Source organism: Terrapene carolina, unplaced genomic scaffold (assembly GCF_002925995.2).
Source record: "Terrapene carolina triunguis isolate 2854851 unplaced genomic scaffold, T_m_triunguis-2.0 Scaffold275, whole genome shotgun sequence".
NCBI classification, from domain to species: domain Eukaryota; kingdom Metazoa; phylum Chordata; order Testudines; family Emydidae; genus Terrapene; species Terrapene triunguis.
The window spans coordinates 372,637-397,440 of record NW_020664626.1 but is presented as its reverse complement, the minus strand read 5'-3'; positions in this window follow the sequence as shown (position 1 = coordinate 397,440).

Genomic DNA, 24,804 nt, shown 5'->3' with positions numbered 1-24,804 from the left:
ATAGCAGGCTGGTCATCAGCTAGCTATGGTCCAGCCATCCCAGAGGGGGACAGGGCATCACAAGGAGTGGGTTACACTGGTAGTGCAGCGGGTTCGGCCAGGCTGCAATCCCTCCAATTCTTTGCAGGATGGGCAGGAACAGAGCGTGGAGTCACTCCATTTCTCACATGATGGGAGGGGAGAGCGTGGAGCAGAGGGGCCTCAGAGATGCTGCTCCTTCAGCATAGCAGCGCAGAGAGGTGGCAACAGCTGGGGCAGGTGGGAATAAGAATTAACTGCTTTGAAACAGAGCAGACTCATTTGGAGACGGGAACTGATGGAGGAGTGGGGCGAATGGCAAGATTGCTGAGGGGTATAATCGCCTGTTGAGAGCATTGATTGAATCAGGGTGCAGAGCAGAAGGAAGGGGGCTGGACTGATTGGACTGGGCGGAGAACTGACTAATTTGGGGAGCAGAACTCATTGACTTTTGTGGGAAGAACTGACTGGTGGGCAGAACTGATTTGATGGGGGGACAGAATTGCTGGGAAGGGGCAAAGTGATGTATCCGGGGAGGATGGGATTGACTGACAGAGGAGTGAAGCATGTCAAAGGACAGCAGATATGACTGGGGGAGGCAGGCAGTGGAAGTGCAGGTATTTTACAGTGAGTAGGGACAACATTCAAGGCCCACTCCTCACTTTTCCTCCAGACCATACAAGGCATGAACAGCAGGCTTCTATTTAGATGCCTAAATATGGATTTAGGAGTCCTACGTTCGGCACTCAGCAATCTCAGTGTGATTGTTACTGATCTGAGCTCAGACTGCAGATTCTCTGACTTGCGCCGCACTGGCTGGGTGCTCCGGTTCTAGAATTCTCGCTTGGAAACCCTGGAATGTCCTGTTGCCTTCCATTCACAGATCACAGAATCCTAGAATCAGAGAAGATTTGGGTTAGAAGAGACCTCAGGAGGTCTTCAAGTCCAACCCCCTGCTCAAAGCAGGACTAACACCAACTAAATCATCCCAGCCAGGGCTCTGTCAAGCCAGGACTTAAAAACCTCTAAGGATGGAGATTCTACTACCTCCCTAGGTAACCCATTCTAGTGCTTCACCACCCTCCTAGTGAAATATATTTTCCTAATATCCAACCTAGACCTTCCGGACTGCAACTTGAGACCATTACTCCTTGTTCTGCCATCTGCCACCACTGAGAACAGCCGAGCTCCATCCTCTTTGGAACCCCCCTTCAGGTAATTGAAGGCTGCTATCAAATCCCCCCCTCACTCGTCTCTTCTGCAGACTAAATAAGCCCAGTTCCCTCAGCCTCTCCTTGTAAGTCAAGTGCTCCAGCCCCCTGATCATTTTTGTTGCCCTCCGCTGGACTCTCTCCAATTTGTCCACATCCTTTCTGTAGTGGGGGGCCCCAAAACTGGACGCAATACTCCAGATGTGGCCTCAGCAATGTCGAATAGAGGGGAATAATCACTTCCCTTGATCTGCTGGCAACGCTCCTACTGATACAGCCCAATATGCCATTAGCCTTCTTGGCAACAAGGGCACACTGCTGACTCATATCCAGCTTCTCGTCCACTGTAATCCCCAGGTCCTTTTCTGCAGAACTGCTGCTTAGCCAGTCAGTCCCCAGCCTGTCACAGTGCATGGGATTCCTCTGTCCTCAGTGCAGGACTCTGCACTTGTCCTTGTTGAACCTCATCAGATTTCTTTAGCTCAATCCTCTAATTTGTCTAGGTCACTCTGGACCCTATCCCTACCCTCCAGTGTATCTATCACTCCCCCCAGCTTAGTGTCATCTGCGAACTTGCTGGGGGTGCAATCATTCCTATTGTCCAGATCATTAATGAAGATGTTGAACAAAACCGGCCCCAGGACCGACCTCTGGGGCACTCCGCTTGATACCGGCTGCCAACTAGACATCGAGCCGTTGATCACTACCCGTTGAGCCCGACGATCTAGCCAGCTTTCTATCCACCTTACAGTCCATTCATCCAGCCCATACTTATTTAACTTGCTGGCAAGAATACTGTGGGAGACCAAATCAAAAGCTTTGCTAAAGTCCAGATATATCTCATCCACCGCTTTCCCCATATCCACAGAGCCAGTTATCTCATCATAGAAGGCAATCAGATTGGTCAGACATGACTTGCCCTTGGTGAATCCATGTTGACTGTTCCTGATTACCTTCCTCTCCTCCAAATGCTTCAAAATGGATTCCTTGAGGACTTGCTCCATGATTTTTCCAGAGACTGAGGTGACACCAGATTCTCCTTCTTCCCTTTTTTAAAGATGGGCACTATATTTGCCTTTTTCCAATCATCCAGGACCTCCCCCGATCGCCAGGAGTTTTCAAAGATAATGGCCAATGGCTCTGCAATCATATCAGCCAACTCCCTCAGCACCCTCGGATACATTAGATCCGGACTCATGGACTTGTGCATGTCCAGCTTTTCTAAATAGTCCTTAACCTGTTCTTTCACCACTGAGGGCTGTTCACCTCCTCCCCGTACTGTGTTGCCCAGTGCAGCAGTCTGGGAGCTGACCTTGTCTGTGAAGACCAAGGCAAAAAAAGCATTGAGTATTTCAGCTTTTTCCACATCATCGGTCACTAGGTTGCCTCTCCTATTCAGTAAGGGGCCCACACTTTCCGTGACCTTCTTCTTGTTGCTAACATACCTGTAGAAACCCTTCTTGTTACCCCCTCACATCCCTTGCTAGCTGCAACTCCAGTTGTGCTTTGGCCTTCCTGATTACACCCCTGCATGCTCGAGCAATATTTTTATACTCCTCCCTAGTCATCTGTCCAAGTTTCCACTTCTTGTAAACTTCCTTTTTGTGTTTAAGCTCACCGAAGATTTCTCTGTTAAGCCAAGCTGGTCGCCTGCCATTTTTGCTATTCTTTCTGCACTTTGGGATAATTTGTTCCTGCGCCCTCAATAAGGCTTCTTGAAAATACAGCCAGCTCTCCTGGACTCCTTTCCCCCTTGTATTAGCCTCCCAGGGGATCCTGCCCATCAGGTCCCTGACGGAGTCAAAGTCTGCTTTTCTGAAGTCCAGGGTCCGTATTCTGCTGCTCTCCTTTCTTCCTTTCGTCAGGATCCTGAACTCGACCATCTCATGGTCACTGCTGCCCAGGTTGCCACCCACTTCTACTTCCCTTACCAATTCTTCCCTGTTTGTGAGCAGCAGGTCAAGAGGAGCACAGCCCCCAGTTGGTTTCTCCAGCACCAACACTCTCCAAAAACTTCCTGGATTGTCTGTGCACTGCTGTATTGGAGATGTGGAGACTCATTCCTTTGTGCATTTCATTCTGAATTCTGTGGGGTCCATGCTCCCTGCCCAACCCTGGCTGCTAGTTGAATGGGGCCAAGCAGACTGATGACTCTTCTTGGAAATCAGTCATTTTAGCTTTGGGTTTCTCCACCTTGGCTTTCCCAGCCTCTTAGAAGTTGCTGAATTTAGATTTCAGATTCAATGGTGGAGATTAAGGCACCGATGCCTCAAGATACTTAAGCACATTCCTCATTTTAAGCATGGGGTTTGTCACGAGGCATGATGCTTAAGTATCTTCCTGAACTGGGGCCTCGATCAATCCAGCAGGCAGATAATTGGCCCTGATCAACAGAGCTATTAACCTCATGCTCATGTTACTCTCCCATATGGGTCCATTTTACAAACTATTAGAGGAAACTGGAAATTGGATCCAAGGGAGTGAGACTGGGGGGGACTTAGCCCATTGTATAAAACATTGTAAAGGATGTGAAGAGGCTTTTCATAATCAAAGGATCAATTTTCTCTCCATCTCTGCGGCGATGAAATCAGGCAGAGAAATTATACTGAAATGGCTCTTCATTCTGCTTTGGTGTTCAAGGTATGTTATAAGTCATGTTCACGATTCACTTTAAGTGACTAATGTCTTAACCCACTAAGTTCAACAGGGTCCAAAGTTTACCCTGATTTACCACGATAGAGTGCAAAACCCATCTAACTAAAGTCATAAATATAACGTCATACTATCATATCAGTAGGGTTTACTGTCAGAGCTACAGAGTGCACTTTAAACCCTTCTGGACAGGAAAGGCACCACTTTCCAGAGCCAGGAAACAACTGACAGAATGAGGAGATAAGAGGCAGTAAAAAGTGAAAAGCTGGCCTTTAAAATAGGGTACGGAATTTATAAATAAGGCTTTCTATTTTTGGATGCCCAGAGACTAGGTCAGCTTCAACCCCTGTAGTTTCAATAGCAGTCAAAGACTTACAAGATACCTGACCCTGAAGATAGATGGAGGTAAATAGAAGAGCTTGCACAGTTTGTAGATTAACTGGAACTCGGAGGAGGAATGAGTAGCATGCAATAAATAGAATTAAAAAAATAATTTGAAGAAAATCTATCTATGCATCAAATCTGGAGCTGATGTAAATTGGTGTAGCTCCCTTGATCTACACCAATTTACACCATCTAAGGATCTAGCCCAGCAGTCATAGGCATATAGGGCCAGATTTTCAAAGGTAATTCAACACCTTAAGATGCAGATAATAATATAATACCTTACTCTTATCTAGCACTTTTCATCAGCAAATCTCAAAGCACTTCTCAGAGGAGAGCAGTATCATTATCCCAGTTTTACAGATAGGAAAACTGAGGCACAGAGGTGCAGTGACTTGCCGAAGGTCACCCAGCGAGCCAGTAGCAGAGCTAGGGACAGAACCTAGTCAATAGGAGTTAGGCACCTAATGTGGCCAGGTGTTTTCACAAATTCTATTAGGCACCTATCTGCACCTTTAGGCACCTAAATAACTTTGAAAATCTGGCCCAGAGTCAATATTTTAAAAGCAATTTATACATAGATATTATATATTGGAAACTGAACCATTTTAACAATCCCTAGTATGAAAACTGTCAAAACTAGTCAATGAATATTAACAAATACAGTAAAGAAACAAGCCAACCAGGTTCTTTTTGGGACTCATGAACTAACCCAAAAGGGACATCATTTGTAATGTACTCATTAGTCATGGAGTTTGACTTCTATTACTTCCATGGCACTGGGTAAAAGAAATTATAATGACACAAGTGATCTGCAACCCCAAAATCTTGTGGAACATTTTCAATATATTTTTTAAACTTATCAACTACACCTCTACCTCAATATAACGCTGTCCTCAGGGGCCAAAAAATCTTACCGCGCTATAGGTGAAACCACGTTATATTGAACTTGCTTTGATCCACCAGCGTGCGCAGCCCTGCCCACCCCGGAGCACTGCTTTACCACGTTATATCCGAATTTGTGTTATATCGGGTCGCGTTATATTGAGGTAGCAGTGTAGTTTTAAAGCTTTAGATTTATTAGGGGGGCGGGTGGGTGTGGTGGGGGACGCACCCGTTCTCTGAAAGGTTTGCTTTTGCAAGGGCAGATTGTGATAGAAAATAAAACTCTATAGGAAACAACCCCTTATGCCCATTTAAACTTGTTTTTTCCTTTAATTTTTGAGACTTTCATGTGACCAAAGATGCAGATTTCCCCCAGGAAGGTGTGGGGACATGCCGCTGGAAAGGAACACTCTGTCTCAAGAGGTGGTTCACCGTATAGACAGTATTGAAAACAACAGGATTGGATGGATAGTGGAGACCCCAAGATTAATGGCTGTCAATCTACAGTGTGACTACTGGCACCTCAAAACCGTAGTCATGGATCAGGCCCCCAATGTGCTAGGTGCTGTACAAACACAGAGCAAGGAGAGTGTGTGCTCTAGAGAGCTTAGAGCCTAAACCAAAAGACAACAGGTGGATCTAACAGACAAACAGATGGGAGAGCACAGGGAAACAACGAGGCAGCAATGAAGAAATATGGCCCAGGGCGAGGGCACTAAACTAGGACTTAGGAGGCCTCAATTCAATTCCCTGAGCAAGTCACTTAGAGTCTCTTTCCCTCAGTCCCCATCAGTGCAATGGGGATCACAGCACAGCCCTCCCTTACAGGGACGTTTTGAAGATAAATACCACAGAGATGGCGAAGGGCTTTGAGATCGACGGATGAAAAGCATGAGATAGGCGCTGGGTATTGGTACTATAATACTAGTCACCAGAAGAGGTCTCAGCACACCAGCTGCCTAGCCAATGTCAGTCTTTGTGCAGGCATCACAGCAAAGGGGAGTGTGCAGGAGGGATTTGAAGAGGACAATGAGGTAGCTTTGGGGATCTCCTCCCAAGCACAAGGGCAGCAGGGGAGAAAGCAGAAAGTGGCCAGTCTGAAAATTTAACTAGTGGGCTCTGAAGGCTGGCAGCATGGGCTGCCAGGAGGTAGCAATCAACCTCTCGGTACCAGAGGAGACATGACATGTCGGTGGGGATGGACTGAAGAGCCTTGAAGGTGAAGACCAGTAGCTTCTGTTTGATGCAATAGAGAAGGAGGAGCCAGTGGAGGGATGCAAAGAGAGGGGTAATGTGGTCAAAGTGATTAGCTTGGAAAATGAATTTTGTAGCAACATTTTGTATGCACATGAGCAGGGCAAGACTGCACTTGGGTAGGTCAGAGAGAAGGATGTTGCAGTTACCAAGACACAAGTTGATGAGAGCCAGGACAAGAGTTTTAGCAGTGTGGATGGTTAGGAAAGGCCTTATCTTAGAGATGTTATGCAGAAAGACTCTGAAAGATTAAGCCATAGCTTGGATGTAAGGACCTAGCAAGAGGTCCGAGTTGATGAGGACACCAGGCTATGGGCCTGAATGGCAGGTAGGATGATGGTGTTGTTCACAGCGATCAGGAAAGAAGAGATAATCTCTACTTGGGGGAAAAAATTAGGCACTCTATTGGATCCCATTGAGCTTTAGCCATCCATGAGGAGATATCAAAGAGACTGGCCAAGGTTTTAGTCTGGACAGGAGGAGGACATCTGGAGGAGACTGACTGTCATGACCGGGGCCTGGGCAGTCTGACCTAGTGGTCAGAGCAGGAGTCGGGCCAGTTCAGATACCAGGAGGTCGAGTCCAAGACACGCCCAAGTGCAGACCAGGAGGGGCAAGGGCATGGGCAGGTTACCAGGAAACCAGGAGCAGGTTTTGCAGGGGAAGCCTTCCCAAGTAGGGAGATCCCAGTTGATGGACAAATCCCTCTTCCAGCGCTGGTTTGATGTAGAAGCTGTGAACCAGTCAGGACCCCCCAGCGTTCTGCCAATCGGATTCCAGGACTGGAGTCCTCTGTCAGGCTTCAGGTTCTATCCTAACAACTATTAGGAAGAGCAGGTTGGAACTTACTAGGGCCTAATGCCCTCAGGGTTCAAGACCTGTAGTCCCTCACAGAGGTAGATCTGTGAGTCATTGACATAGGGACGGCTGGGGAACTATTGAATAAACTAATATAAGAGGTCCCGTGTGTTTATGCACTACTGTAGTAATGTTTGTACAAGCTATGCCTTGTGAGGTGCCATTTAAAAACTCATAACTTGCCGATCAATAATATCATGGGGAAATGCACCTAGAAGCATTGTAGGAAAAGTTATGAGCACAGGCAGAAATCATGACTGAAGCATGTTTCCCAGATAAGTCTGGGGAGTGGCTAAGCCAGATCCTCAGAAACAAAGGGCAAACTGACTCCTCAGCCAGGTGCCAACGAGGCTGATGGGCCATTACCTGCAAAGTGGCCATTCTTTGGCAAGGAAGGGGGCAGGGACAAAAGCTACATTTTAGCAGAGAAACCGCATGGAGTTTCCTTTGTTCACCAGACTCCCTGTCACCTTGCTCTCAGCTGGAAATGCTTCTCAAAGGGGGACAGGACTATAAAAAGAAGGGGCAGACACCCCAAGACACCCCTCCTCTCTCTCCCTGTCTCCCTCTGGCATCACACCTAAAAAGACAAAGGAAAACAGCCATTGGACTCTGGGGGAGGAGTGCTGAGAGAGGAGCCTGAGAGTTTGGTCAGTAATCTGCTGGGGCCTGTGGTGAGAATCTGTTTGAATCTAATATCGTTTGTTGTTAGGCACTAGTACGAGTTTTATCTTTATTTTTCTTGTTACCATTTCTGATGTTTATGCCTCATTACTTGGACTCAGTTAAAATCTCTTTGTAGTTAATAAACTTGTTTTACTGTTTTATCTAATCCTGTGTGTATAAATGGAAGTGATTGGGCAAGTATCAAAGGTAATAAACTGGCATGTTATTCCCTTAAAGGAGTAACATACTTAACGCATTTGTACCATCCGGGAGAGTGCTAGGCAGTGCAGGACATATATATTTCTAGGGGAAACTCTGGAACTGGGGGTGTGTTGGGGTCACCCTGCAGTACAACCAAGGCATCACATTCAAAATTATTTAGGACTCACAATAATTACCTTTTAGAGATGGTAACAGACAGTGTGTTGATATTGTATTACCAAAAATGAAGCTTTTAGATTTTCTGAGAAAGCATTTTAAAACCTTAGTTATTGCTCAAAGATCAGTTACACTGCAAAATGTCCCACCGTTATATATATATATATATATATATATATAAGACTATTTTATACAAAGTTTGAGGTGTTGAATTTTCTTGCCTCAAAATTTCCAATAGCTTAGGATGCCCTTGCCTCTGGGAAATAAAAAGGAATGGAAAGTTGATTCAAAACAGTCTCAATGAGTGCTGATATGTTCATTTCCCTGCTTCCTTTAACATTACAGACCTGGCCAAAGTTCTTTGATAAAAGAAAAGGAATCAAAGCATCTTATTTGTAATGTCTAACTTCAGGCCTATTGTAATAGTTATTGGGAATAGGCTGTCCACTTGTTAATGTGTTTCTGTCTAAAGAAAGGAAGATCATTTTTCTCTTGTGACTGATTCAATGACTGATGTACAACTTTTAGAAATACAAATAAAATATACTTTAGTTGAGATGTGCCATGTGTGGCACAACTCGTTTACCAGATCACATTGATGAGCTGATGTTCAGTTGTAATTCTCCCAGCTTATTAGGTGAGGTAAATGTACTCAAATTCCTAGGGTGAAGTCCTGGCAGCATTGAAGCCAATGGGAGTTTTGCCATAGACATCAGTGGAGCTACCGGTAAGGTTTGTTTATGGTATTTCCTTGGCAGAACACACCCGAGCAGGGCGAAGGGCTGATCAGAGTGTTAAGTGGATGGGAGGAAAGGGAAGTTAGACGCACTCCTGTGGAGGAGGGAAGATCCATGCTTTACCAACACCTCCCATTTACAGCACAGCCTTACACGTTATCTCTGAAGAATGACACAGTGGCCCAATAGAACTGCTTGGGAACCAGGAGAGGGAAACCATGTGACAAGTTTTTCCAACACTCTCCCTGTTTTCCCACTGACATTCAAAATGTGAAATAACATCAGTGTTTCAACATTCAAAAGGTTCAATCAGCTTTTGCTAGTCGGTCAAGAAATGGGAGGAAAAAGCTCTAAAATTGTGTCTGTTCTTTTTCCTGATTTTTTGTTGTTGTTGTTGTTAATGAAAATTGTAAAACTCATAATCTGGTGACGGTCTCCAGATCCTCACAGCGATTTTAACTTGAGAAAACAAATTGGTATTGCTAATTCCAGGCATTTGTGGTTCTAGCTCTGGATTTGCTTTAGAGGAGCTGGATGTGCTCCAGGTTGGGGGTTGTACACTGGAAGTGAATGGGAGCATGTTAGCCGGGGGAGACGTTTGAGTGCATTTGGATGCAGTGATATTTGGCTGATAAGGAGATGTAAATTGAGGCCGGGGGGTGGGGCTGGATGTTAATATTGCCTGGTGATTTTCTAGATTTTTAGTGCCTAGGTTGAAACAACAAACCGGCTTAAAATTCTGAGTTAACAATGTTCTTTAGCGGGCAGTTGCCTTCATTTAAACACATGCTAGCTAAGTGGTGGCATTAGCTGGCGCTGAGTAGGGGGGTGGGAGAGGGGCAGTGGGCAAAGGGATGTGGGGCATATGTGGGGAGCAGCAGGGTTGGAAGGCAGTACGTACTTGGGGAAATAGAGGGGGTGCAGGGAACTGTGGATGAAGGAGGGTGGACAGATGGAAAGCCGAGGCAATGGGTCGGGTGGATTGGTGTATATTGTTTCATTCTAGAGCTGCTCGGCCCTGCTTGGCTGACACGTGGGAGGGTGACAGTGGCCCATTGCGCCTTGGGCAGCGAAGAGAGGTTTCCGAGTTTGGATGCTACTTTTCTAAGTGATACAAGAGGGCATCTGTCCCAGGGCAGTCATTCCTGTTTAGTACTTGGCTGCATGCCGGGCTCTCAGGGCACCCATGGTATGTTCTTGGCCTCGATGCTACAGGTGGTGGCAGTGGGTGGGGGTGATGCAAAGGAGGGTCACTTCCCTCCACTGTCTCACTGCTACAGCTCATTTTAATTTGTTTTGATTGTTTTTTGATGGATTTTTGTTCCCCCACTCCTTGGCAAACACTTCACTCCTTCCCCCTCCAGGTCCCAATCCACGAAAAGCTTTGAGAATAGGTGTGTAAGGGCTGCCACTTGAGCAAATGCATGTTTGCAGCACTTTTCCTTTCCATGAACAAACTGCACTCGTCCAGAGGTTGTAGGGGAGAGCGTACAGAGGGTCTCGGATTGTTTGGAGTGCATCCAGGGGTTTTATTTGCAAGACTATCCCTGAATGCTTTTGGCCGCACTTCCAGAGGTCTAGTATAGCAACATGTGAATTAGATACTCAGTCAGTCCAAGCACCCTCAGGGTCGTGAAATCTGAAACAGAACAAATATGGGTGGGATGGTCAAAAGCGCTCAACAAGGGCTGGTCAAAAATTTTCCATGGAAAGTGTTTTTCAATGAAAAAATTGGTTTTCAATTAAACTTTTTGAAAAAAAAAAAAAAGTATCCACTTTCTATGGAAAATTTTGACTTTTCATAGAAAAACTGAACAACCAAAAGCCAAAAAATGTCAGCCAAACATTTGCAGCCAAAACCTGAAACTTTTCAGTTTGGAAATGTGGTTTGAGATTAAACCATGTTGTCCTGAGCCAATGCAGTGTCTCATGGGAGTTGTAGTACAGGTTGTTTTATGCCCCTATTCCTCTATAAGGGCCGGATTCCTTGATTGGACTACATCTCCCATGAGGCAGCACAAGCATATGGCATCTCTGAGTCATTGTGACAGCAAGAGGGAGGCCATGATGCATCACAGGAGATGTAGCCTGCTCAGGGAGTCATGTCCAAAGAAGAGAATGGGGGTATGATGCTGCAAATTACATCTCCCATAAGGCACTGTCGCAGTGAAGGCAAACCCAGATTAATGTTGAAATGACCTAAAAATTTTCAATTTGATTTGACAAACCAAAATATTTTGTTTTGATTTTCCTGATGAAAACTTTCAGTTTTGAGCCAAAAGATTTCCGTTTTCAACAAAAAGCTGAATTTTCTGTGGAATATTCCAAAACAAAACCATTTTTTCCATTTTCATCAAGTTTTTCTCCTAAACCCTGATCCCGCCCCCATTTTCTGACCATCTCTATGCTCAGTGTTGGCCTAACCACTTCCATTGAAACCAATCACAAAACTTCGCTTGAGTTCAAGGGGAGCAAAGTTAGTAAGTAACAAGGGCTTTTCAAAATCCCTGTCTGAATGGTTATGTGACTAGCCAGCTCTTCATGGGGACAGAGTCTGACACAGTGACTTTGGGGATGTCAAGAGGTGTGGATTTGGAAAATCAAGCTAATTTGAAGGGTGCCCATTAGGAATGAGGAAATGTCATTTGTGTTTCTCAACAATCTGAAATTTTCTTCCCTTGTGGTGTGAACAACTATTCCAATTGATTTCCTAGCTTGTGCAGAAGATCAAAACCCTAAATCAAACCAAAAGGGTCTTTTTAGGAATTCATATTGGATGTCTTTGCAACTTGCTGGAGCATAGCAAAATGCGGGCAGGGGACTGGACTCGATGACCTCTCGAGGTCCCTTCCAGTCCTAGAATCTATGAAAAAAAAAATCAGAGAGACTGAAGATATGTATATAGAACAAAAGATTAGATTTGACATGATGGGATTTATTATGCAATTTGTTTTTTAAATGATTGATTAGCCATGCCTTAGTTCAGACACTTGCCTTGATGAATTGGGATGGCATGCCTTGAATCCACTTGGAATTTACATTCACCTTTAACACAACTCAGGAATACTTTGACATAAATCTACCTGTTAGCTAAGAAGAGGACCCCTCTCCTTGTCCTTAGATACGGATTGCTAAACAGTGCTTTTCCTAAAAGGAGAGGAACTGGTCCTGTTGGGTAAATAGCAGAACATGAGAACAGAAAGAGAAGTTGTTTATTCCCTGGTTTTGAAGTTATTAGAATCAATGATCACATCAGACTATCCCTCTCAATTAGGAGCTGTTCCATACTATCTACTGTTATGCCTCCCAAACTCTAAAATGTTAATTATGCCTTCAGTTAATTACAGTGATTTTAATTAGTTATGAATAGCAACAAGAAGAAAACAGCAATGTTATGGCACAGGGTGCTTGCACATGAGGGGGTGTTGATGTGTGAGCACCCAGGATGAAATTTGCCCTTGAAAGCCTTATTATTACTATTTTGAACAATGCAATTCTGTTTTCTTTGGGGCCTCTTCCAAACAAGTGCTGTATTTTTTAGATGAAAAAAAAGAAAAGAAAAAGAAAACAAACCAGCCTATGAAAGTTACCTTTAAATGTATTTTAAAAGCCTTGCAAACGGATTATCTGGAAACAGCAGGCTGTGAGCACTTAGCAAGTGGTAGCTGACATAAGCCTCAGGGAACATTTGAAGAGAGTTCATTCAATAATTCATTCTTTTCCCTCTAATAGTGTGTTACAGAAAAGTTAAACACTGGCTGTGTTCTAATGAAGGAATGAAAAATCCAATTGTATTTTTCTTAAAGGCCAAATTCAATTTACCATTTTCCTGAAAGCCAGGGAAACGCATAGGCATTAGATAGTGAATATACAGGCAGTATATCTGTGCATATCTTACCATCAGAATTTTTACAAAGGGATCTTCCCAACTATAGTTAGATGATGTACTAACTCCTCAATTTGCCTTTCAAACATGGCTTTGTGAGACTGGCCAATGTACATGGCAGAGGGGCATTGCTGGCACATGATGGCATATATCACATTAGTAGATGTGCAGGTGAATGAGCTCCTGATGGTGTGGCTGATGTGGTTGGGTCCTCCAATGGTGTCGCTAGAGTAGATATGGAGACAGAGAAGGCAACAGGGTTTGTTACAGGGATTGGTTCCTGGGTTAGTGTTTCTGTGGTGTGGTGTGTAGTTGCTGGTGAGTATTTGCTTCAGGTTGGGGGGGGGTGCCTGTAAGTGAGGACTGACCTGCTCCCAAGGTCTGAGAGTGAGGGATCGTTTTCCAGAATAGGTTGTAGATCGTTGATGATGTGCTGGAGAGGTTTTAGCTGGGGGGTGTATGTGATGGCCAGTGGTGTTCTGTTATTTTCCTTATTGGGCCTGTCCTGTAGTAGGTGACTTCTGGGTACCTGTCTCGCTCTGTCAATCTGTTTCTTCACTTCCCCAGGTGGGTATTGTAGTTTTAAAAATGCTTGATAGAGATCGTGTAGGTGTTTGTCTCTGTCTGAGGGACTGGAGCAAATGTGGTTGTATCTTAGGGCTTGGCTGTAGACCAGTGTTTCCCAAACTTGGGATGCCACTTGTTTAGGGAAAGCCCCTGGCAGGCCGGGCCGTGTACCTGATGCATCCACAGGTCCGGCCAATTTTGGCTCCCACTGGCCACGGTTCGCTGCTCCAGGCCAATGGGAGCTGCTGGAAGGCATCTAGTCCAGTATCCTGTCTTCCAACAGTGGCCAAAGCCGGGTGCCCCAGAAGGAATGAAAAGAAGAGGTAATCATCAAGTGATCCATTCCCTGTCGCCCATTCCCAGCTTCTGGCAAACAGAGGCTAGGGAAACCATCCCTGCCCATCCTGACTAATAGCCATTGATGGACCTATCCTCCAGGAATTTATCTATTTCATTTTTGAACCCTGTTATAGTCTTGGCCTTTACAACATCCTCTGGCAAAGAGTTCCACAAGTTGACTGTGCGTTGTGTGAAGAAATACTTCCTTTTGTTTGTTTTAAACCTGCTGCCTATTAATTGCATTTGGTGAACCCTAGTTCTTGTGTTATGAGAAGAAGCAAATAACACTTCCTTATTTACTTTCTCCACACGAGTCATGATTTTATAAACCTCAATCATATCCCGCCTTAGTCATCTCTTTTCCAAGCTGAAAAGTCCCAGTCTTATTAATCTCTCTTCATGCAGCAGCTGTTCCATACCCTTAATCATTTTTGTTGCCCTTTTATGAACCTTTTCCAATTCCAATATATTTTTTTTGAGATGGGGCAACCACATCTGCACACAGTATTCAAGATGTGGGCGTACCGTGGATTTATATAGTGGCAATATGATATTTTCTGTCTTATTATCTATCCCTTTCTTAATGATTCCCAACATTCTGTTCACTTTTTTGTCTGCAGCTGCACACTGAGTGGATGTTTTCAGAGAACTATCCACAATGACTCCAGATCTCGCTTACGTGGTAACAACTAATTTAGACCCCCTCATTTTATATATATAGTTGGGATTATGTTTTCCAATGTGCATTATTTTGCATTTATCAACATTGAATTTCATCTGCCATTTTGTTGCCCAGTCACCCAGTTTTGAGAGATCCCTTTGTAGCTCTTTGCAGTCTTTAGTCAGGCACAGGTTACTGGGCTTAATGCAGGGGTAACTGGTGAAATTCTGTGGCCCGTGTTCTATAGCAGACCTACAGACTAGGTGAGCTAAGAGTCCCTTGTGGCCTAAAAAAAAAAAAAAAAAAAAAATCTATGAAATACTCCTACTTCATATTCATTTCCCTTCCTATTTGTATTAATATCTCCTTTACTGGTTACAATTATGGAGGATTGTGTATAACTCCAGATGGATTAAAATACATTGAGGGGATTGTAACATGAGAGAAGATGTCATTTGACTTGGATAACAATACGGAAATGCACTCTGGCCAGAATGATCTAAACTGCTTATGTGCACTGAGCTTGTCAGAGTATTAAGGAAATAGATTTAGGGGTGCTGTCAATAGTGCCATGAAGATGTCTGTGTAGTGTGCTGAGACATCAACAAGGCAAACAGCAGGTTAAATACAGTGTTTAAGTGAGACAGAAGATATTAGCAGGACATTATAATCCACAAAATCTGTATCAGCACACAAGGCGCACCATGGTCACTTAATAAACCACACACATGCAGTTGGAGAGGGAGAACCCACCAGTCTCAGCTTCATAAACACAGTCTCTATCAGTTAAGCTAAAGGAAAATCTCTACTAACTGTAGTAGTAGTGTGGTTTATATCTTTCTACGGGCTAGCCACAAGTCGCAAATCCTTGACCACCTATGCTTTTCCATCCAGCAGAGGGCAGTGCAGCCTGTATTTATGGTAGGATCCGTAATATTACAATCGCAGCATAAAATAGCTTGACATTTTTCACCAAGTCTTTAAAGATGACAATCTCTTGTAAATCTAACACTGCATTCCTCTTCATGTAACTCAGGCACTGGAGTAAATGCAAGATGAAGTTATGTTTAGAAGCCCTTTCGGAACTCATGAAGTTTGGAAAGAAACTGATGACAAATGAGAAAAGAGATACACAAAATAGATCTGATCCCTACTTGCAATGATTTATCAAGGGCCTATTACATTTTTTCCCAATCTCGTTATTTATAGTGACAAGGGACTACTAGGGAAAAGTCTTTGCCAACTTTTTTGTAAAATCTGACTCAGTTCAGTGTGACCATGAGCATTTAGTTTTTCCATACTTGGTTGACTAGTGAAGAGTTTTTATTTGTGCACACATGCATACGTCCATGTTTCATAATTCACACAAAATTACAGGAGTACTAGTCCAGCTTCTCCTGCCCTGAATATCAACACAAACAAAATCTTCCATTATGGTTGCATCAGGATACACTCCCACCAACTTTAAAAGCATGGAAATAAAAAGTGAATGGGAAAGTCTTGTGCATTCCTTTCTACCTTCCTGTTGCCAACACTGTTTCACCTTCCAAAAGGCTTTCACGTCCATCTCCAATAGATCCCAAAGAGCAGTTCCTAGCTCAGCTTCAGATGTTTTTTTGTATCAACAGAGCAGCATGTATGACTGTCACTCATTCCCTTAATTTGGAAAGTTCTTCTGCCTTAACATTGCTGAGGTCGCTGTTAAGGTTTTGTGCAAGAGCATGAGTTTGATGGAGATGGGGTGTATACACACACACACACACACACACACACACACACACTTCTTGTTCTTTGAAGAATTTCTTGAAAAATGTATATCTGGGGGGGATTGACCGATGTGTCTTGGATATGACTCTTTCAAGATTACATCTATAAATCACACCAAAATCCCAGTGGTCAAAGAACAATGCCAAGAACAATATACATCTATTACAGTGTTTGGTGTCAACTTATGATGTATACAAGTTTCTTCACATACACAAACACAAACCAAGAACATGAAATACATTTTGTGGGAGTCTAAGACCAAAATGCATCCCAGAGCAATTGCTATTGTACCCTAATATTTTTCACTTTGACAATTTCAAAGAGCAGCTTTGTTAAGGAGTTCTGCTCATTGTAGGTATGTTAGAGCTGTCAGCTCAAAGTTTCCTGGTTTACACTGCAGCACTGAGTGTCAGTCTGGGCTTGAGCACTTGATGTCAGTTCTCTCAGGTGAACAGACTGTTGCGTTGTACCAGGAGCCCTTCCATTTAGCAAAGGTTTGTACAGAATTTCTATTGAAATAACTGCAGTTTGTTCCCAGAGAAGTGTAACACTAAAGTATTTAGCTTCACTTTTGCTGTAGAAGTTTGATCCATAGTGTAGCATATGAGCAAATATTTGCCAGATCCCTTTTTCAAGAGGACTAGGGAGACATTCCTTATAACAAAAACATTTCAGAAAAGCGAGTATATTGTTAATATGGGAAAGGACATAGCAATGCAAAACCATATCCAATGGGTATGACACAGAAATCAAAAGGCTAGAAAGAAACCAGAAATATGCAAGAACTCTAAGACTAATGATTTTATTTGTTCCACCGTTAGGCTGTTTTTGGATGCAGGGTTTGTTGTCAAATTATTTTGACAAAAACGTAAGAAAATATATTTGGAAATTACAAAAGTGGTTAATCTTCTTCTTACATGGCATCTCCATTCCTGGAGGTTTGCAACCATGGTAACACATTCTGTACAATCCTCTGCTAATCTCTTTGTGGATTAATCATCTTTTGGATGCACCCAGGATCCATCCTAGATCTTCTGTTTCTGTCTCATGTTTTTTTGCCATCAACTTTCCCTTCCTGTGCCTGCAAACACACATCACCCCCTGAACCTTTTCCAATGTGCCCTGCGAATCAAATCTCTTTTCATAAGATATCTGATTAAAGTTTGCTGAGCTCCAATCATCTCCAACACTTCTCCATTGGTTACGTGGTCTGTCCATCATATTTTCAGAATTCTTCTGTAACACCATAATTTGAAGAGTTGTAGTTTCTTTATTATCAATTGTTTGAATGTCCATGTTCACAGCCATAATTTAACATAGACCAAATGTAAGTTTAAAGTCTTAGTTAATCTTCATATATTTTAGTTATAATGTTTTTATGTAATTAACTTTCCAACAGAACATATAGAAAGGTGTCTATCTATAACTCTAGGCACCTTAAGATGATAAGAACGGCCACACTGCGTCAGACCAATGGCCCATCTAGCCCAGTATTCTGTCTTCCGACAGTGGCCAGTGCCAGGTGCCTCAGAGGGAATGAACAGAACAGGGCAGTTATAGAGTGATCCATCCCCTTCATCCAGTCCCAGCATCTGGCAGTCAGAGGCTTAGGGACACCCAGAGCATAGGATTGCATCCTTGACCATGTTATCTAATTCTTTTTTAAACCCAGTTATAGTTTTGGCCTTCACAACATCCCCTGGCAATGAGTTCCACAGGTTGACTGTGTTGTGTGAAGAAGTACTTCCTTATGGCGTAGGTCAGGCATAGTCAACAGGAACTATTTCCAGGTGGACTACACTTTTATACATATTCTTATTCATTGTTTCCAAATACACAAACGTACCAGATTCCTCATGCCACAAAGCAAAGAGAATTAGGATAAAGAGAGGGGAGCGGAAGCTCCAGCTGGCCTACAATCAGGGCTGGCTCTGGCTTTTTTGCCACCCCAAGCAAAAAACAAACAAAAAAAACCCTGTGGCGCAGCCGGAGCCAGGGTGCAGGGGGACTGCCTGCGCTGCAGACATGCCCCAGCTATCAGGGGAGAGGGGGAGGGAGCGGGGGGAGAGAGAGAAAGGGGGGTGGCCAGGGCTTCAGCGGGGTGCTGCCATGCGGCCCCTCCCGCCGTGCCACCTGCCAGGAGGGCTCCGCGCTGCTCCGGTCAGCGGGGAGGGAAGGACGTGGGCTGCCCTGCCGGGCTTGCTGCAGACCTGGCACCGGCTGGGGCAGACGGAGAACGCAGCCCGCTCCCAGCAGGGCGCTCCCCTCCTCCGCGCCGCTGCCCCCTACAGGGCGGCCGGAGCGGCGAACAAAACAAAAAAAAGCGGCCATGCCGCCCTAGGATTGGGCGGAATGCCGCCCCGTAGAATCTGCCGCCCCAAGCACCAGCTTGCTCGGCTGGTGCCTGGAGCCGGCCCTGCCTACAATTAAACACTGAGCCTACTCCGCACAAACCATCCCAGACATGCAAAATGTTACAGCCCCTTTACCTTGGCCCCGAGGAGTCCTTTGAGACATTGCCTTCACTCTGCCCCAGACCCACTACAGTGTATGCCCCGGCACTGCCAACAATGCCCCTGCCCTGTGCACCGCTTGCGACCCAACCTGCACAATTCAGCACTGATACAGGCACACTTGGTCCCTCCAAACACACACACACACACCTTTCGGCATATCACAGTGACGGTGCCTCTGACCTGCTCCAGCTGTTCCCCAATGATTCTATCCAGCTGCATCTAACACAGTGAACACTACAATTCAAATCCTGAGCCCAACCCAAATCACAGCACGTTCTCATCGTCTGTCCTCATGTCTACTTAGTATGGCACCCCCTACTGACCTGTTCCCGTGGCTGTTGCCTGCGCCAGAGAGCAGAGGTCAGGCTGCGGCGGGTACGGGGGGCATACCTTAACTCTATTTCCTGAGTGTCAGCAGTTTGAGCAGAGCTGAATGTCCAGGCACAGCTGAGTGGCTTTAATGCTGCTCTATCAGAGTTTTTACCAGTTGACTCAAAGATGACATGCAAAGCTTCCTCTGTTCACTTTTTCAGCTTATGAGACTCCTAGTCCATGACAATCCACTTCTGACTCCTGTATTTTTGTCAAAAGCTGTTTTCATGATTTTATCAGATTAAAAGCAGTGGCTCTGAATCCCGCCTCCTCGCAGAAAAAAAAACAACGGAGAAAGACTTGGCAGAACTGTTCTTGCTCAAATGTTCCAAATATATAAATATCAGCCTGAAGCTGACACTCAGAAGGGAAAATTTCAATCTAAATGCTTAAAGTTTGGCAAAATTACAACTGAAAGCAGGGTCTTATAATGGGAAGTATTGGGCAACGTTATCTCTAGGTGTTATTACCTGCCCTGCCTATAATATGCCAAAGGGATCTAGGGGTATATTTTCAAAGACACAAAAGATGGATCGGTACCTAACCTTTGTGCCTTTGAAAATCTCCCTCATGAGCCCCAGTGCTTCAGGTCATAAGCCAACCAAACTGATGGGGTTAGGAGAAAACTTCCTCTATGGGCAGGTTTATTCCATAATTGTCCAGTAAGGGGTTTCTTCCTCTTGAAACAGCCGGTGATGGTCACTCTCAGACCATATTGGACTAGATCCAGGATGGACCTGATAATTCCTATGTGCCTATTTTGCACAGCTCCACTGACCAGGTCCTTTTCTTTTTCCTCTGTTTTAAGTAAAGAAGAAACTAGCCCTTTCAACCTCTCGCTTCATACGCGCAGTGCCATCTCTGTGCTGCTCATCGTGAGCATGGGCTTAGTGCAGGCTCCATTTACTGTTTCATCTGTGCAGCTTCCCCTGCAGCTGTGACCTACACGGTTAGTTTGTGCTAAGCAATAAAAAGAACTTGAAAACTTTCACACATGAAAACTAGCAAAGAATGTGACTAGGGCAAAAATGTCCATGTAAGGGAAAGGGGTGGAAAAAAACAGCCTCTTTTGCCCGCTCAGCAGACAGCAAACCTTCCCCAGGTTTGCCCTACGTGTGAAACATTTCACAAAGAAGATGAAAGCACCTAATGCCGTTCAGCATGGTGTGCCTACATCAACTACTGCTGGCTTTTGGAAGCCGCCCCACACTGACAGTGCAAGTGCTCCTGGTAAGGACGTGCACAGCTCACACAAGGAGCAAAGTGTAGACATGCACAAGCAATGTAATTACTGTGGCGGCTGTATGCCGACGTAAGTTAGACTGGGTTAATTTTGTAGTGTAGACAGGCCCTTAGAGTGTCTTGTACCTGATCTGTGGAGATGAGATGGAAAAACAAAATAATTGATCTCAATGTCTCTATTTTGAGAGTTGCTTGCTGCAGTCTGAAGAACATAAGAATGGCCATACGGGGTCAGACCTATAGTCCATCCAGCCCAGTATCCTGTCTCCTGACAGTGGCCAATGCCAGGTGCTTCAGAGGGAACGAACAGAACAGGGCCGTTATCGAGTGATCCATCCCCTGTCATCCACTCCCAGCTTCTGGCAAACAGAGGCTAAAAGCCATTGATGGACCTATCCTCCAAGAACTTATCTAGTTCCTTTTTGAACCCTGTTATAGTCTTGTCTTTCACAACATCCTGTGGCAAAGAGTCCCATAAACTGACTATGCGTTGTGTGAAGAAATACTTCCTTTTAAACCTGCCTTCGGGCTCCATTCTCACCCTTTCAGTGTAGTTATTGTTACATTAGTACCTAGAGGCTCCAACCAAGATCAAGGCCCCATAGAGCTAGGTGCTGTACATGTACCTAAGAAGAGACAGTTCCTGCCCAGAATAGCTTCCAACCCAAACAGACCAGAAGAAGAGAGCGGGAGAAAGGAAGTATTTGTGCGTGGGGAACACAGCCTCAGAGAGATTTAGGAGTATGGCTATACTTGAATTTTCAGTTGTGTTTTAACACTTGCTAATTAGCCCTGTCAAATTCAAGTGTAGACACCACTCAAACATTTCTTCCTTCATATTTAGCCATACGTTTAAACACTAGGAACAAACAGTTGTGTTCTGTTTGCAGTAGAACTTACAGTCATGCTAGTTAACACTTCATAACTACAGATTCAAGCACAGACACGTCCTAATTCTAAGTGACTTATCTAATGTCACACAGGAGGTTTATAGCAGAGTTGAGAATTGCACCCAGGTCTTCAGAGTTCCAGTCTAGTTCCCCAGATACAAACCTGCTACTGTTCCAGTCCAATGCAGCTTCACCTAACTTACCTAGCTACATTGGCATATAGTGTTTCTCGCTGTCGTGTGTGAGGAACCAGCCATTCTCATGACGACTTGTCAGAATGGGGCTTCTATTCATTAGAGTAGGTTCATAGATTCCAAGGCCCGAAGGGACCATTGTGATTATCTAGTCTGACCTCCTGGATAACACAGGCCGTAGGACTCCCCAAAATAACACTTAGAGCAGATGTTAGAAAAACATCCAATCTTGGTTTTAAAATTACCAGTGATAGAGACTCCACCATGACCCTTGGTAAATTGTTCCAATGGTTAAGACTCTCACCATTAAAAACGTTTCCCTTATTTCCCGTCTGCATTTGCCTAGCTTCACCTTGCAGCCATTGGACTGTGTTATATCCTTTTCTGCTAGACTGAAGAGCCCGTTATTAAATATTTGTTCCCCCATGTCTTTATTCCAAATTACTTGCTTGGATAGAATATGAAAATCTCATTAGCTTCATCAATGAAAATTCCTGTCTCCTTGCCTCTGTCCTTCATCTTTTATCTAGATCAGAGCAAATTAAAAAATAACCCTCTTGAAAGGTCAAAGTTCTTAATTAAGTGAAGAGTCACATGGTAAAGTTAATGAGGGAATAGAAAATGAAGTGACTGAACTGTGGCACATATGTTCCTTCCAGAGAGACACTCCAGCTGATGCCAGCAGCACTCCAGCTAGTCGCAGCACCAGCTGAATCAAGTCCAGGCAGATAGGAAGCTGGAGTGGGATTTTACTGCAGTTTCTCTCTTCTAATGGAACTGAAATCATTACAAAACTGCCACTGCTTCCTGAACCGCGTGAAAACACAGACATCAGGCCCTCTGGCTGCTTTGGACGCGAATCTTTGTTTCTGGCAAAGTTAAGAACTTGCACTGCTGGGAGTATCCTCTGGGGCTGAGTAGATGAGTTTAGTCCAAAACATCCCACTCCACTTTAAGGTAAGGTTACTGTTGACATAAAACATGACTCTGTTACCACTCTTCATACTGTGGCAGATGATTGTTCTCCTAAATCTAGTGTTGGGGATATCCTACATCGCTCTGCTCATTCCGGACTGGCAAATGCGTGTGATAAAGTTGCAGAAGAAATTTGTCCTGGGATCATTGTAATGGCTATGTTTCCATAGGGGCTAGTCTACCAGAGCATGATCATATAACTACTCACTGGCCGACACTGGTGTTATTTCTTAATGGTGCCAGACATCTCCTGCTGCACGGGAAGCAGTAACTAGAGGTTTGGCATTGAGGGACTCTCCCCGCCAAAGCTACCTATATAGCAATGAATGGGAAAGGCTGTGGAAGAGAGGACGTGATACTACGTGCCTGATATTTGAATATCGACTGCTACAAATGGCTGTGCTATAAAGTACAGTGTAGACAGCCTATAACTGCAGATGTAGCTATTGGCAAGGGATATAGGAAGGCTCTTCATGAGACAGAGAGCCAGCCACACCACCTAGCTGCAGGCTGACACCAGCTCAGGTGAGCAAGGGATGGAGCATGGAGCTGTGGTGTGCATGCTGTCTGTGACACAGGGAGCTGTGGCTGGGGAGGCGGAGGAGGGAAGCAGCTATCCAGGGAGAAATCCCTTGTGCAGGCTTGTTTACACCCAGGTGTGGTATGACTGTGGCAGGGTTACTCGCCAGCCCGAATCTCTTTTCCAGATCAGCATAAGCCTCTGGTCTCAGCGACTGCAGCTACTTTAGCTGGGTTGGCTTGATAGTCCCAGCTGAGAGACTGTGGTTTCAAATTGGTCTTTTTTTTTTCCAGGATCATTTTCTAATAAGAGTTTTTACTTTTAAAACATGCAAACTGTCACCGATTTCCATGATACAATTACATTTTGGGAGGTGAAATTGCAATAAAATGAAAAGCTCTGGGGGCATGAAAACAAGCAACAGGACACTGGAGAAAATGAACAGAGCCTGCGAAGCGTGCCATCTTGGGGAGGGTTATAGGATATGAAAAAAAAAATAACCTTTGGAGATGATGATAGGAACTTCACATTGATTTTTATGTATGACCTAGACAGGAATCTAAGCACAGATGCGAAGGGGGTAAAAAAGCTAGCTTGCTAACCCACTGTGCCATCGGTCTACCACTCCCCCATTAGCTTCATTGTTGTTATTGCATTTTATAACTTCTGGTGCTACCTGCATCTTCTGTAATTGAATTCTGAGAAACAAAATGACACCCTCAAGTAATTCAGCGCTTTGGATTTTGTGTGTCTAAGTCAGGTAATACGGATTTCATCCTGGAACCCAGCAAAGTCTTCTACCATAACATCTCATCCTGTGTCAGGTTATTAACAACCTACAGCTGACTCAAACCACTATTCCCATGAACTGGGACATTGCGGACACCTGGCTGGTGCATAGATCGGGTCACGTATCTGATCTAAGAAACCACCACCTCATCTCAGGATTGTTAGAGATTTGTATGCATAATGGCAGCCACCCGTTGTGCTACTCAGCAACCTAAAGGACAGGAAGCAATATGACCCCAAACAGGCTTTGACATTCCTGCCTGACTCCTTGGACAGCTCACTGCTGCAAAACTCAACGTGGCCAGTGTGCCAACCAAACACTGGGAACGGGGAGGCTGCTGGTGCACTGAGAGCGATGCTCGTCATGCGAAGGAGCAGGGTCGCATTGTCTCCTCCCCCACATGCCTATCCGTATCTGTCTCTCTTCTCCTAGACGATGAACTCCTTGGGGCAGGGAACTTCTTGACCATGTTCATCGTTCTGCTCTTGATAAGAATCTGGTTTTAGCCACAGTAGTAAACCCCAGAACACCTTGGTGAATGTTACCAGAATCTAGCTGTTGGCTGGCTACATGGCCCGGCCACTCTTGATGCCTCACAGACCAGAGCTCTGGGTGTTCTCCTACCCTGTACCAGACCAGGAATAAAACAGAAGATTCCAGGTTACTTATGCAAAGAATGTAGGTTTGCCAATTCTGGTTGGACGTATTCCTGGAGGTCTCATCACACGACATGATCTTTAATGAAAGATTAATCTTTCATTCCTGGAGACTCCAGGCCAATCCTGGAGGATTGGCAACCCTAAATGGCCCTAGAGTAATATCTTAAAGTTGCCAACAAGGCCTATTTAACATTTCTCTGACAGCCCCCAACACGTTAGCATGTGTGTGTGGCCGGGGAAGTGGGGTGGTTAATCCTCCTGATAATATGTTTAAAAGTAATATCTTTTGGACAGGCCCCTTTGCCTGTGACAGCTCATGTGACTTAATTTCCTGTGAAATAGGGACAGGACAGGTTAGTCAGTGAGCTGTGATCTGAATGCCT